The following is a 16,593-nucleotide window of genomic DNA, read 5'->3' on the forward strand; positions in this document are numbered from 1 at the left end:
GATAGGTGCCAGGAACAAGTCTTGGGAGGGAGGACACCTAATGTGGGGAGTGGGGGAAGGGTTTCTCCATCCACAAAGGAGACTGAGAAGGAATGATTTACATAGGAAGGAAACCAGGAAAAAGCGTTATTATTTGGGGTTGATCCAATTGTTTGCCTCTTGTGAATGTGGTCTCCCTTGTGTGTGAAGGCTGAAAATGATGAGAGTCCATATCATTCCCAAGGACTGTACAATATCGTTACTACCTATGTATGGGCATATGGGGTTGTTTAGGGAGGATCGGAACCCATGGTGTGAGGTCTACTGATCCTTTTCAGGGCTGCTCATCTTCCTTTGATATCTACAGGTCATCCGATTCTCACCCGTGGCTCCAAGAAGCTGTGACAAGAGCAGAAGCTACACCCTAGTAAACAGTATTGATACTTGGGTTAAACTGGGTTAAGGTAATCAACGAGCCTCAAACTCATCAATCAGTAAAGGGCGGGATCCCAAGATTTCCTCCAGTGGAATGAGCGAATAAGAACAATTTATTTCAATGGTCATGAAAGTGGATGAACCAGACTGGGTCAAACAAGGTCACCGAGGTCATCCACTTCATCTCGGGGCCATCTTCAGTCATCTGGATTTTTGTCTTCTCACTGGACTTTGATGACTGGGGATGAGAGACAGAACTTGATGCTTTTGTGCAACTCTGCATCCCTTAAATCTAATTCACGTGGGCAAGTCTAGATATCATCCTGTGATTTCATTCAATTCAAACAAAAGACAAACAATACCACCTGTATGACCTTGTCCAAATCCGAACCACCATTTGTTCCTCTGCAGATAAAGGAGTTTTCACTACTTGACTTTCCTTTATTTAATAGATCCAAGACTCAGAGTGAGACCTTCGATATCGGAGTCTCCATCCTCACTACCTGCATTCAAATCCCTTTTCTCCGAGTGAATTATAATAATCGGGATTTGTTTGGTGTTTGCAGTTTGCCAAGGACTATAAGATGCCATCCCATTCCATCTTCACAACCACCCAGAGAACTAAGTGCTCCTTGATTTTACAGATGAGGAATTGAGGTTGAGAGACTTTGAGTCATTCATCCAGGCTCACACAGCTAGTGAGTGTCCAAAACCGGATTTGAATCCAGGTCTCCCTGACTCTCCATCCCACACTCTATCCACTTTGCCATCTAGCAATCTTTGGATTTAAGATAGAATTTCATACTGCACACTATTGATAATAATAATAGCTAGAATTTATATTAGTGCCGTTAACATTTATTAGACAACTTACAAAAGTCATCTCACTTGCTCTTCACAGCCACCCTGGGAAGAAGGGGATATAATTCCTCCCATTTTAGAGAAGAGAAAACTAAGGCTGGAAACAGCTTGCCACCAGGCACAAAAGCAGTGACAGATGAAAAATTTGACTGGAGGTTTTCTGGCCTCCAAGTGCAGTGCCACCTGGTGGTCTTCTGAGCGTTCTAGTGCAGATCCTGAAATCCAATAATGGGGTCCAATAAGCTGGAAGGAACTTTACAGAACATCCTTCTGAGAGGGGCTCAGGCCCAGAGAGAGGAGGGAACGTCACATGGCGAGCTAGGAAGGAAGTGCACAGGCTGCTCTGATTGGATCCCCTGGCCATCCCAGGATCCCTCAGTCAAGATGCTGGCAAACTGGGCTTTTGAAAAACATTTAAATAAGACATTTTATTGTATTTAATTTTACTGAAATAAGACAAACTCCTTCAAGAGATCGAAGCAGCAACAGCGACGACAAACAAGAAAAGTCTCTCCGCCCAAGGCTGGCAGCCAAAGCTGCTGTACCTGGTCCTGCCCAAGGCTTGGCCACAGGATCGCTGGGTAGCGTCTGCCACCCAGTGGCCACGGAGGAGAAAGCGCCTTCTCCCATTCCTTGGCTCTGCCCCACCTGCTCCTTTTCCCTGCCTGGTCTGCCCTTCTGGGCCTTGTCCTGCCCCGCTCTTGTCCACTTAGCACTGGGTCACTTCGCAGTGCAGGCTGGGAGTTTGGGCCAGGAAGCTGAAGGCAGAGGGACAGCCTGAATCCTCCTCTGCCATCCTGCAAGGGGTACCCACAATCTGGGGGTGACTGAGTCAGCCCCGTCAGGAACATTTATTAAGCGCTTGCTGTTGCCAGCTTTCCCTGCAGTAACACACTTGACTCTCATGACAACTGCGTGAGGAAGGTACCGATAGGATTCCCAGTTTTACAGATTTGGTAATATTAGAAATACTAGCAATTATATCATGTGTTAAACTTTGCAAACGCTTTCACAGAAGTTCTTTTTTGATCTTCACATAATTAGGTGCTATTAATGCTTCTGCTTTACAGATGAGGAAACTGAGGCAGGGGAAGTTTAGGGGACTTGTTTGGGGATACCCAAGTGGTAAGGATCAGGGGCAGGATCACAATCATAGATTTAGAACTAGAGGGATAGTAGAGGTCACAAAGATCTAGCCCTGCATTTGACAGGTGAGGAACTGAAATCCACAAAAAGGAACATCGTTGCTCTGCTTTACAGATGAGGAAACTGAGGCAGGGGAGGTTTAGGGGATGTTTTGGGGGCACCCAACTAATAAGGGGCAGGGGCAGGATCACAGACTCATAGATTTAGAACTAAAGGGATAGTAGAGGAAGCTCTGATCATGAGTATCTTGAGGTTTGAGCCAGCGAAGAAGGAGTGAGTGTGGAACTGTCCTGGGAAGAGGGAGACAGAGAAAAAGTGCACCCCATATCCCTGCCCTCATATCTACCCATTGGGGAAAAGCTTTAGCCACCGACTCTCTGCTAGTGCTGACTCTGGGCTCCAGAAAGTATTTAAAAGCCTGCTACATGAAGAGGATCTTTTTGTCACCATGCACTTTCTCTATTGATGGCTATAAATGTCCCACCTACTGTCAAAAGGTGCTTTTTTTTTTTTTTCTAAATCAGAAAACATTTTTTTGCTAATAAAAAGAGACCCCTATACTTAAAAGGGGCAGCTAGGTGGGGCAGTGAATAGAGCACCAGCCCTGAAGTCAGGAGGACCTGAGTTCAAATCTGGTCTCAGACACTTAACACTGTATAACACAGTATGACCCTGGGCAAGTCACTTAATCCCAACTGCCTCAGGAAAAAAAAAAAAAAAGAAAGAGATCCCTATACTTAAAAGGGGCAGCTAGGTGGTGCACTGGGCTTGGAATCAGCAAAATACAAGTTTAAATCTAGCCTCTGACACTAGCTATTTGCCTTAGTTCCTTATCTGTAAAATGGGGAAACACTGGATAAGGAAATGGCAAGCTTCATAGACCAAAAAAAAAAAAAAAAAAGCCAAGGAAGCTTCATAGACCAAAGTCCCTGGAGCATAGTAGGTGCTTCATAAATGTTCATTGAACTAAACACAGGACAGGAATTCCCCATTAGTTCATTATTTATTTATTTATTTTTAGGCTGGAGTTAAGTGACTTGCCTAGGGTCACACAGCCAGGAAGTGTTAAGTGTCTGAGACCAGATTTGAACTCGGGTCCTCCTGAATTCAAGGCTGGTGCTCTGTCCACTGCACCACCCAGCTGCCCCCTCCCCATGTCATTATTAATAGTGTCAATAACCCTATTTCCCCACAATTCCTTAGTGTGGGAGGGGCTAGTTTATCCAACAAAGTCTAGACAAGACTCTCTGGGAGGAAGAAAAAGCTTGGAGAAATGTTCTTGATCTCCTTGGCCATGCATGGCAAGGAAAAACATAACAAATATAATTTATTTGTTTTTTTGTTGTTGTTGTTGATGTTAAATAAAGAAAATTCACATTTTAACCCCAGAAAATTCTTCTTTTTATGGACAACAGGCCTTGATTTCGTGAGAAGTGAAGCCACATAAGCAAGAGTGAAGGCTCAAAGGCTTCAGGGAACAGATTTGCCCAAATAAAACTGTCAGGGATGTTTTCCTCAGGCCTCCCAGGATAGAAGCTTCCTGCAGCATCTGACTAGAAAAACAAAGATTTGCAATTGCTTTAAAAGAGAGAATAAATGTATCTCAATTATGGATATAAAATCAGGAAGCCATGGAGAAAACAATTTACAATAGAATTATAGCTTGGCGATGGCCACAGCTGCGGGGATGTGTGCTTGGTGTCTGCTTGGTGCTAAGTTAATTTGTCTTAATCTTTTCCCTGAGAAGGTGTGTTAGCGACTTTATGCAGCCCAGTCACACTACCTTGGTGAATTTTCAATGTCAAGTTTCCAGTTAGATAATCATCACTTGATTAATTGGGAAGAATTTAAAGACACTAGAGAATTTCTTCTGGGGAAATACCATGGAACGCTTGCATCTATTATCTCGTACATGGGGATAAACTGTATCAAGGATTTTGCAAGATTTTCAAACACATATTGAAGAAAAAAAAAAGACTTTTTGTTTCATTTGTTGTATACAGCTGATGGATTTAAGTTCATTACCATTAGGGGCTCTGGAAATACAAGTTTTCGGTAGCTGTTGGGAAGACTAGACAGGAGTGTTTAATTTAGGAGATTAAAAGTCAGGATCTGAGTTCAAATACTGCCTTTGATGCTTACCAGCTGGATAATCTTGGTCAAACATGACTTCATTTAGCCTCAGTTTCCTCATCTGTAAAATGAAACTGTTGGAGTTGATGGCCAATAAAATCTTTTAGCTCTACAGTCTATGGCTAGGGATTTAAGTTAATTCTCTGTCAATAGACTTGGATTTATCCTACTCGTAGGATGCTCCAAATCCCCCAGGATCTTTTCCAATGAGTCTGTCTGAAGATTGGGGGAGAAAAGCAATATTTGGAATTAAAAAGTCTGAAGATAAAGATGAAGAAGAGCAAGCAGAAGGACAAAGATATCCCTAAGAAAATGCAGAATTGTATTCAAATGCTGGCAAAAGTTATTAGGAATAGTTAGCACAATGGCAGAAATCATATCAAAAGTGATGACTGAATAGGGGACAAGTTCATCTGACTAGGAAACTTCTTGGTTTAGTTTCAGATGGCAGATTGTCTGCAGGAAAAAATTTAAGTCCAACTGATTTCAATTTTAGTGAATATTAATCAATGAAATTTACATGGATGATTTGGAAAAACAACTGGACAAGTCACCTTGTGGCTCTGGACTTCAATTTCCTCATTTGTAAAATGAGTTTTTTAGAAAACAGATGGGCTATATGGCCTCTAAGATCTTTTCCAGGTCTAGGTTTACAATCTGGGTTCAAGTCTCAGTTCTTCACTGGTGTGAATTAATGTAAGTGATTTTACCTTTTGGGGACACAAGAGGAAGCTAGACTAAATGATGTCTCATTTCCCCCTCTCTCAGGATACTTCTATGTAGTTGTTGTTCATCCTTTATTTTCAGAGGATCAATGACATTGCAAGGTGATGTTTTGACTTGTGCAGGAGCTAGATTTAAGCAATCAGAGTTGCACAAAGTTCACATCACTCTCTTTTCCAGGGTCACCATCAAGACAAAAGTTGAGTTAGCTGCTGATGGCCTAAAATGCAGCTCTTAGCCTCCAGTGTCTGCTTCAGCTGCCTTCATGGCCAATGGAGCAAAGTGTTTCCAGCCACCCTTTCCACTGGGGGAAGTCTTTATGTGTTGGGGTATACAGCTCCCTAGCTCACCGGTGGGTTTGACACTTGCCAGTTACCTTCAACCCAGTTTTAACCCATCTGCCAAGAAGATTTTACCGAGGGGTGGCTGCTCGTCATACTAGAGCTTCTCGGAGCCACAGGTGGAACTTGAGAGAAGGTGGATGCCTACACACCTGTCAGATTGGCTAAGATGACAAGAAAAGATAACGATGAATTTTGGAGGGGATGTGGGAAAACTGGGACACTGATGCATTGTTGGTGGATCCATCCATTCTAGACAGCATTTTGGAACTATGCTCAAAAAATTCTCAAACTGTGCATACCCTTTGATCCAGTGTCCACTCTGTCTGGGTGTAGATGGTTCTCTTCATCACAAGATCATTGGAACTAGCCTGAATCATATCATTGTTGAAAAGGGCCACGTCCATCAGAATTGGGCCTGTCTCCCAAAGGGATCTTAAAGGTGGGAAAGGGACCCACATGTGCACAAATGTCTGGGGAGGCCCTTTTTATAGTGGCAAGAAATCGAAAGCTGAGTGGATGCCCATAAATTGGAGAATGGCTGAATAAGTTATGATATATGAATGTTATGGAATATTATTGTTCTGTAAGAAATGACCAGCAGGAGGAATACAGAGAGGCCTGGGGAGACTGACAGGAACTGATGCTGAGCGAAACGAGCAGAACCAGGAGATTATTATATACTTCAACAAGACTATACAATGATCAATTCTGATGGACGTGGCCCTCTTCAACAAGGAGATGATTCAAACCAGTTCCAATTGTTCAGTGATAAAGAGACCCATCTACACAGAGAGAGGACTGTGGGAACTGAGTGTGGACCACAACATAGCATTCTTATTCTCTCGTTATTTGCTTGCATTTTGTTTTCTTTCCCAGTTTTTTTTCTTCCTTCTTGATCTGATTTTTCTTGTGCATCAAGATAACTGTATAAAGATGTATATATATATATATATATATATATATATATATATATATATATATATATATATATACTTAGGATTTAACATATATTTTAACATAATTAATATGTATTGGACTGCCTACCATCTAGGGGAGAAATGGGGGGAATAAGGGGAAAAGTTGGAACAAGTTTTGCAAGGGTCAGTGTTGAAAAATTATTCATGCATAGGCTTTGCAAATAAAAAGCTATAATAAAAATAATAAAAAAGAGAGAGAAGGTAGACACCAAAGGTGCATGAGCAGCCCTAAAGAAGGCTCAGCAAGCCCTCATGCCAGAGGCGCTAGTCCTCCCTGAACTCCCCATTGTTGTGGGAAATGACTGCCCCTCAGGAAACGTTAGCAGAAACATGAAACTAAATTCTATCCTAAATTCTATCTCCCCACAAAGTGTTGCCCATTGGGAGAGGATCTCTGATAAAAGGAGCTAAAAATTTGGGTTCATGTACACCCAAATTCAGTACTAGGGAAACTGCCCTCCCAAAGGAAGTGAGGCTTTTTTCCCTCATGCTATCTCACTATAGCACAAATTCTGGGGAAAATCTCTACAGGGAAAAAAAAAAACAAAAACATTTGTATACGATTTTCCCAAAAATGAATAACTATCTTTTCTATAAGTGTGCGAAGCAGAATCAGATATAGGATAGCTTTTTATTTCCTCTACTTCAATGAAATATTTAAGATGCAAGACTCATAAGAACACATTAATAAATACTTAAAACATAGAACAGCAAACCATCACCTAAACTGTCCTGGTGGAGAAAATGTCTGCTCAAGTCTGTACATTCATCTCCTGTGTGTATTATCTGAGCACCTCACAAGTCCATATGTTCTGCTTGGGTTTTTTTTAGTCTGTCCAGCTGCAGGTGGACACATCCTCCTCCAAGAAATTATGGAAATCCCTTCTTTTTTTTTTTTTTAATAATTTTTATTTACCAGATCTATGCATGGGTAATTTTACAACATTGACAATTGCCAAACCTTTTGTTCCAATTTTGGAAATCACTTCTTGCTGGGCAATTAGTCATCAGTTGACCTCTCAGGATCCCAAGCTTGCCAAGAATATTCATTTCTCAGGATTTCTGTTCAATAAATTAATCAAATATATTAAGCACCTACTGTGTGCTAGGTACTATGGTAAGTTCTAAAAATTCAAAGATGAAAATGAAAGCCCATGCCCTCAAAGAACTCTTTTCTATCTATGGAGATATCTTTACTTATCTAAATATATACAATGAAATACAACAAACTTTTTTGGGAGGGAAAGAGAAATCAATAGCTGAGAGAACTAGGAAAAGCTTAATGTAGAAGGGACGTCTTGAACTGACTTTAAAGGAAAATAAAAACTTCAAGAGATGGTTAAGAAAGGAGTTCATTCCAGTTCGACAACCTAGGCTTGGGAAAAGAAACCCTAAAAAGAATGAGACAAAAGGAAATTGAGGTCTGGTCTCCTGCTTGTCTAATAAATAAATATGCTGTTGTTGTCATGTGTGTGTAGTTGCCGCTGATGTGGTGGTTGGAGGAGGAGAGTCCCCTGTGTTATTGGCTACAAAGAACAAGGAGGGCTGCCTCAAAAAAGCCTGGAAACCAGCTCCCCTTTCAAGTCTAGAGTAGATGGCTCTTCCTTGCTCATTACCCCATCTTCACTGATGGAGCTCCTGATGTCAGTGGCACCGAGCTACCACTCCAGAATTACCAGCACTGCGCTCCTTAGTTCTAAAATATCCAACTTGTTTTATTCTCTCCAGTTTTCCATTCAGCTTGCCCCAACCCAGCCCTTAGAGTGGTTTCTTTCAGAAGGAGCATCCATTTGTAAGTGTTAGCTTTTCTCTGGCAGGCTGACGGTATAGTACAGCAACCAGGAGATAGAGACAGAGACAGAGAGAGAGAGAGAGAGAGAGAGAGAGAGAGAGAGAGAGAGAGAGAGAGAGAGAGAGAGAGAGAGAGAGAGAGAGAGAGAGAGAGAGAGAGAGAGAGAGAGAGAGAGAGAGAGAGAGAGAGAAAGAGAGAGAGAGAAAGAGAGAGAGAGAGAGAGAGAGAGAGAGAGAGAGAGAGAGAGAGAGAGAGACAAAGAGAGAGAGAGACAAAGAGAGAGAGAGACAGAGAGACAGAAACAGAGATAGAACAACTGAAGACAATTGAAGAGAATGGCTGAGAGTCTGGTACCTTTGAAGCCCCCTTTCCCCATCCTGACTATTTAGCCAAAGGCTCCTCCTAACTGTGTGATTGGTAGACCAGAACCAGTCATGGAAACCAGTTCCAGAGCATCCATGTGTGCCCCAAAGTGTCTCCCTTGCACCATTATAATTCTTTCTGAGATGGGGTCCCCAGCGCCTTCCATGTAGGGAGAAGCATAGACCTGTTCCATAGCACACTCTAGTTTGTTAAAGATGGAGAAGAGGGACCATCAGCTCATTGCAGAAACGTCTGGGCTGAGAAAGCCCTGGACAAGCCTTGGACAAATAGCGGGCAGCCGGGAACCCCTCTTGTTCCTTCTCTTCCAGGAAAACAGAAGGAAACCCAAAACAAGGGGCTCCCCACGGTAAGCACTGCTGGCAATCTGCTTAAAACCAGTTGCTCTGATCCACAACGAAACCTCCGTCCTGTCCATCCCGCCACCATAGCCCACTATGAAACTTTGATGTCAGAGCCATTGAGCTCAAACCTCCCACCCCAGCAGCTCTTCCTGCCCTTCCAGGGAGCGGAAGTTTCCCAGGGGAGCCTCCTGAACTGGACACGTACAGCATGGCAGTGCTGGCTGTCATCCCCAGAGTTCATTGGGCTGCCTGTTCACTTCCTCCCTCGGGATTCTGGACTCTCCATTTCGGAAGGGAACTCAGGGTATTCAGTGTGAACCATGCCTGAGAATCCCTAACAACAATAACGGTAGTAATGGGGATGGAATAGCATTTTTAGGACTTCAAGGTTTTGATCCTCACATTAACTTGGTAAGGGAGATGCTGTTATTATTTCCATTTTACAGATGAGGAAACTGATGCTCAGGGAGATTTAAGTGACTTGCCTAGGGAATATAATAATAGGGAATAAGCGTCTTTGAACTCACATTTTCCTGATATCAAGTGCTCACTCTACCATTGCACTGCAACCCAGACCCAGCCAATGGTCATCCAGTTATTGCCCAAGACTTCTAGCCAGGCTCCGACTTGGTTGCTCTCTTGTGCACACTCTGGCCATTGGATGTCTCTTAATTACACTTTATACAGTAACTTACATTTTATACTGCCCAAATTTTTCCAGTATACATTACGTGCTTTATCATTTGAACTCACTCAAGTCAGCCAGGTGCTTGTTTCTCACTTCCTCACTTACCCTGGATTTCAATTTCCTGTTAGTTATTTCTGTCTGGCACTTTACAGTCTGGAGATTGTTATCCCTTGTAGACAAAACAGAAGCCGATGGGGAGTAGTTCTGCCTTTCTCCGGTATCCACGATCAAAGTCACATCTACCCCCAGTCACCCTGTTGGGATTGGTCGTCTGCTTCGGGGCCAATAAAAAGGGAAGTGGCAAGGTGGGGTTTTGGGTTGTTGGTGACATCTGGAGCCAGCCACAGAGTCCCTGATGCTAGCAGTATAGGGCCAGATCACTTTAATTTTCATATTTACTTCATAAAATTTCATATTTACTTCATAGAATTCTTCATATTACTTCATAGAATCAGAGATTGAGAACTGGAAGGACCTTAAAGCTTATTGAAGCCAAAGCCTTTATTTCACAGATGGGGATATTTATGGGTCTCCACCTTTACCATTAATATTGTTTTATCGATAATCTTTAGTTTCGACATTAGACATTTATGAATATGATCAATCCACATCCTCCTGACCCCTGCCTTATAACAAAGAAAAATCATTGGGACCTGATGACATACGCAACATACTTCCCAGAATTCCTTTCTCACTTGCCAAAATAAGGGAATCATTTCTTCTCAAATGAAGTTTGAGCATCATTCTATTCCTTTAAGCTCCTTCAAGACAGTACTGGTTTCAGTTTTGCCTTTGTTCTTAGCATGATTCTGGGCACATAGCAGACACCTAACAAATACCTGTTGGTTGATTACACTCATCGTGTATATTGTTGTTCTGGTTTTCCCTACTTTACTCATCATCAGATCATAACAGGTCTTTCTATGAGTCTCTGAATCCCTCATCCTTTATTGTTTATTAGAGCACAATAATATTATGTTCATATATCATTATTTGATCAACTTTCACCAAGTGATTAGTTTTTGCTCTGACCTTCATCTTGCTCTATCTTTCTGTAACCCATTTGTCCCATGGTGTGAAGAGCCTGGTCTCTCCTTTAAGGTTTTCTCATTTCTCTTGGTTCCATTTGAAACATGGGAAAATCTCCACACAACATCTACAGGACTTGAGACCAATTCCCTAATTCAAGTGTATTTCACAGCAATTAAGAGGGAAAAAAATGAATTAAAAAGATAAGCCCCTTCAAAACCTTTCAACAACTATCCATTCATAAAAACATTGATTTTTTGAAGTTTTTGAAGAGCAACAGAAATTCCCAGGGCTGCCTTATGGTTACAACTGTGAAAGTTTCTCTTCCTGAGCCCCAATCCCCTATTCCCAACCTTGTAGTACTTTTGTGTTGTCTGTCACTTACAAGGCCAGAGATGTTGCTGCCTCTCCCTACTGATCTTTCTGTCTTTCTCTTCCTCATTCGTTGATTTATAAGTTTGTTTACTTATTTATTGATGGCATTCATTTGCAGCCTTTGTGGACTTTGGAGATCCTTATTCCCATTCCCACTGATAAGGGATTCCATGGGGATGATGCTGAGGGTTACCCTTGAAGGTCAGTGGGTTCTCCTCTAAAGCACTTGCCTCCAGCCTCCATTCTGGAGTCTTCTCCCCACTATCAATCACCACTCACAGTATCTCTCACATATCATTGACCCTCAACTAATGCCTCAATCTAATTTAATTCACACCAATTAGCTTCTGTAATTTTGCAGTTTTTAGTCTTCATTGTTCTGGTGTTTTTCTTTCCACTTACATCACCTTAGTCATTGTATCTATTGTTTTCTTGGTTCTATTGACTATTCAGATGCTTCCCTTTATTAAATTTTCCCTTGTTAGATTCTATCTCCTGGAGGTATTTTTGCATCATAACTGTTATCCAGTATACTCACCATCCTTCTCTACTTTCTGTCCCTTCCAAAATTCCATCTTCATGCGAGGCATTAATAAAAGCATTAAATGGTCCAGGGTCCTTAGAGCACTCTACCAGAGACTTCCTTCTAAGTCACCTTCAACCCATTAATGGGACATTGGGCCTAATCATTTAGTCAATTAAGAATCAGCTTAACTATGGCATGGTGGAGAGCATATCTCTATCTCGTTGGCCATGATTGTTTTAGAGTCAAAACCTAAAACCTTTTTTTTATCAAAAGCTTTGCTTAAACCTACATGCTCGGGGGCGGAGCCAAGATGGCGGAGAAGATACACATGATTCTTTAAGCTCCTTTCTTCCCTCATAACCAACTAGATAAAATCAGCCTCAGAAATAGCGCTGGACTGATAGAATCCACAAGGACTGGAAGCACCACTTACCAGCTGAAGAGAATCTGGAGTTCCAACAGGAAAGGTCAGCTCCCAGGGGAGGAAGAAGAAAGGCCAGCACAGACGGCTGGGTGCTGACACACTGCGCCGATCGCGCTGGGGAGGGCTCTGGGATCAGAGAAGCCACTGAGATAGAGGAATCTGGCACAGGCTGTTAGCTCTTCTCTGCTTATAATACAGCAGTTCAGAAGAGAAATCAAGCCACTTTAAAATTTTAAAACCAGATTAAATCTTCCTGGATCATGGGGGTGACTCAGCAGATCTTGGCACTGTGGGTGTGGCTGACATAGGCAATCCAGGCTTTCACCTGGGAGTACTTAAGAGATTGAAAAGTGGGCGGGGCGGTAACTCATAGGGCCTGGTTCGGCTGGAGGCTGTGGAACTCAGCTCCGGGAAGTCCCAGAGAAGCGGAACCTTTGAACTAGGGACCGCGGTTTCTGGCAGACACTTCCAGTTTGAGCGCAGGGGCTTTTCACGTCACCTGCTGCTGATATCCACGCCCCACCAGGACGCATAGGCTGGGCTTTGAGTCGCCTTTACTGTTCAGTCTCAAACCTCAGGGAAGCCGCTAAAACACAGCGCCCTCAAAGCACAGCAGTGCTAATCACCTCCGGGGCACTTCCAGGGAGGGAGTGGGGAACTCTCTCCCAGAGCTCTCTCTTAGCTCAGGTGCAGGGGCTGCTGCATCCATCCAGTCTGGGAGGAAGCTGGTAAAGAAATAAATAAATAATTTCCTACCCCAAAAGATTTTTTAAGTATGAGTAAAAAGCCAAGAAAAACTATAGATTCCTTCTACACAGAGAAAGAGCGGGTATCCAACCCCGAGGAAGTTAACAGCAGAGAGTCAGCAGATAACAACCTAAAGGGGAAAGATTCCTGCCCCCCATCACATAACTCTCTCCTTGAAGAGACGATTAAAAAGCTAAGAGAGTTTGAAGAAAAATGGGGAAAGGAAAGGGAAGCTATGATAGAGAATAACAACATCCTGAAATTGGAGTTGGAAAAAATAAAGAATTCACAGGAGATGCAGGGAAACAAAATTAGTGAATTAGAAAAGGTAAAAAAAATCACAGGAAAGTAGGATTTCTGAATTGGAGAAGATAAAAAAGTCTCAAGAAAATAGGATTTCTGAATTGGAGAAGATAAAAAAGTCTCAAGAAAATAGGATTTCTGAATTGGAAAAAGAAAATAATTCTCAAAAAAAATTAGGGAAATGGAAAAAATTCAATAGAGCAAAATAACTCATTTAAAAACGAAATTGGGCATTTACAAAAAGAACTAAAAACTGAGAATGAAGAAAATAACTCCTTAAAATTCAGGATGGAACAAATAGAAATGAATGATTCATTGAGAACCCAAGAATCAGTCAAACAAAACAAAAAAAATGAAAAGCCGGAGAATAATGTCAAATACATACTGGGAAAATCTATAGACCTGGAAAATAGATCTAGAAGAGATAATCTGCGGATCATTGGACTTCCCAAACTATGACCAAAAAAAGAGCCTAGATTCTATTTTACAGGAAATTATCAAAGAGAACTGTCCAGAGATAATAGAAACAGAAGGGAAAGTAGATGTTGAAAGAATTCATCAAACTCCTTCTGAAATAGACCCTAAAAAAAGAACACCACGGAATATTGTGGCTAAGCTGCAGAATTACCACACAAAGGAGAAAATCCTGCAAGCAGCTAGAAAAAAACAATTTAAATACCAAGGTGCCACAATAAGGGTCACACAAGATCTGGGTGCCTCCACATTAAAAGATAAAAGGGCCTGGAACCTGATATTCCGAAAGGCAAAAGATCAAGGATTGCAACCAAGAATAAACTACCCAGCTAAGTTTAGCATCTTTTTCCATGGAAGAAGATGGTCATTCAATGAAATAGAGGAATTCCATATGTTTCTAAGAAAAAAATCAGACTTAAACAAAAAATTTGATCTACATCCACAAGACTGAAGAGAAACAGAAAAAGGTACACAGAACCCTTGGGAACTGTATCTCTGTTGTGGATATATAGAAAGTACGCATGGATAATTTGATTTTACTGATATAAAAGAAAAAAAGGAGGGGGTGTAGTAAAGGGAAGGGGGTAGTATCAGAAAAAGGGGAGGGAGTGATAAAAAGAGGGAAACTACATCCCAGGAAGAGGCATAGAAAATACACCATATCTGAGGGAATTTAGAGAGGGGGAGAATCATTGTGTAAATCTTACTCTCATCAGAAGAGGCTCAAAGAGTAAATAATTGACATATTTGTTTTTCAGAGAATTTTCTCTCACCTCATTAAAAGGGGGGAGAGGAAAAGGGAAAAGGAAAAGGAGAATAAGGGAAGGGTCGTGGAGGGAGGGGGGAGGGATACTAAAAAAAAAGGGAGGGCTGCGTGTCACAAGGGGGGTCTATAAATTAAATATTGGGGAAGGGGTTCAGGGGTGTCAAGGGAAAAAGCATAATCTGGGGATAATATGATGGCAGGAAATACAGAATTAGTAATTTTAACTGTAAATGTGAATGGGATGAATGCTCCCATCAAACAGAGACGGATAGCAGATTGGATCAAAAATCAGAACCCTACAATATGTTGTTTACAGGAAACACACTTAAAGCCGGGAGATACATATAGAGTAAAGGTAAAAGGTTGGAGCAGAATCTATTATGCTTCAGGTAAAGCCAAAAAAGCAGGGGTAGCTATCCTTATCTCAGATCAAGCAAAAGCAGAAGTTGATCTAGTTAAAAGAGATAAGGAAGGAAACTATATCCTGCTGAAAGGTAGCATAAATAATGAAGCCGTATCGATACTAAACATATATGCACCAAGTGGTATAGCATCTAACTTTCTAAAGGAAAAGTTAAGAGAGTTGCAAGAAGAAATAGACAGTAAAACTATAATAGTGGGAGATCTCAACGTTGCACTCTCAGATTTAGACAAATCAAACCACAAAACAAATAAGAAAGAAATTAAAAAAGTAAATAGAACATTAGAAAAACTAGGTATGATAGACCTTTGGAGAAAACTGAATGGCAATAGAAAGGAATATACTTTCTTCTCAGCAGTTCATGGATCCTATACAAAAATTGACCATATATTAGGACATAAAGATCTCAAAATTAAATGTAGGAAGGCAGAAATAATAAATGCCTTCTTCTCAGACCACAATGCAATAAAAGCTACATTCAATAAAAAGTTAGGGGTAAATAGACCAAAAAGTAATTGGAAACTGAATAATCTCATCTTAAAGAATGACTGGGTGAAACAGCAAATTATAGAAACAATTAATAATTTCACCTAAGATAATGACAATGATGAGACATCATACCAAAATCTGTGGGATGCAGCTAAAGCAGTAATAAGGGGAAATTTTATATCTTTAGAGGCTTATTTGAAGAAAATAGAGAAAGAGAAGATTAAAGAATTGGGCTTGCAACTTAAAAGGCTAGAAAAAGACCAAATTAAAAACCCCTAACCAAAAATTAAACTTGAAATACAAAAATTAAAAGGAGAAATCAATAATATTGAAAGTAAAAAAACTATTGAATTAATAAATAAAACCAAGAGTTGGTTTTATGAAAAAGCCAATAAAATAGATAAACCTTTGGTAAATCTGATCAGAAAAAAAGAAAGAGGAAAATCAAATTGTTAGTCTTACAAATGAAAAGGGGATCTTTCCAGCAATGAAGAGGAAATTAGAGAAATAATAAGGAGTTACTTTGCCCAACTTTATGCCAATAAATTTGATAACTTAAGTGAAATGGATGACTTCCTCCAAAAATATAGGCTTCCTAGATTAACAGAGGAGGAAATAAATTGCTTAAATAGTCCCATTTCATAAAAAGAAATAGAACAAGCTATTAATCAACTCCCCAGGAAAAAATCCCCAGGACCAGATGGATTTACATGTGAATTCTACCAAACATTTAAAAAACAATTAGCCCCAATGCTATATAAACTATTTGAAAAAAATAGGGGATGAAGGAGTCCTACCAAACTCCTTTTATGACACAGACATGGTACTGATATCTAAACCAGGTCGATCGAAAACTGAGAAAGAAAATTATAGACCAATTTCCTTAATGAATATTGATGCTAAAATCTTAAGTAAGATATTAGCAAAAAGACTTCAGAAAATCATCCCCAGGATAATACACTATGATCAAGTAGGATTCATACCAGGAATGCAGGGCTGGTTTAATATTAGGAAAACTATTAGTATAATTGACCATATTAATAATCAAATTAATAAAAACCATATGATCATCTCAATAGATGCAGAAAAAGCATTTGACAAAATCCAACATCCATTCCTACTAAAAACTCTTGAGAGTATAGGAATAAATGGATTATTCCTTAGAATAATCAGGAGCATATATTTAAGACCGTCAGTAAGCATAATATGCAATAGAAATAAACTGCAACCTTTCCC

Source organism: Sminthopsis crassicaudata, chromosome 4 (assembly GCF_048593235.1).
Source record: "Sminthopsis crassicaudata isolate SCR6 chromosome 4, ASM4859323v1, whole genome shotgun sequence".
NCBI lineage: Eukaryota > Metazoa > Chordata > Mammalia > Dasyuromorphia > Dasyuridae > Sminthopsis > Sminthopsis crassicaudata.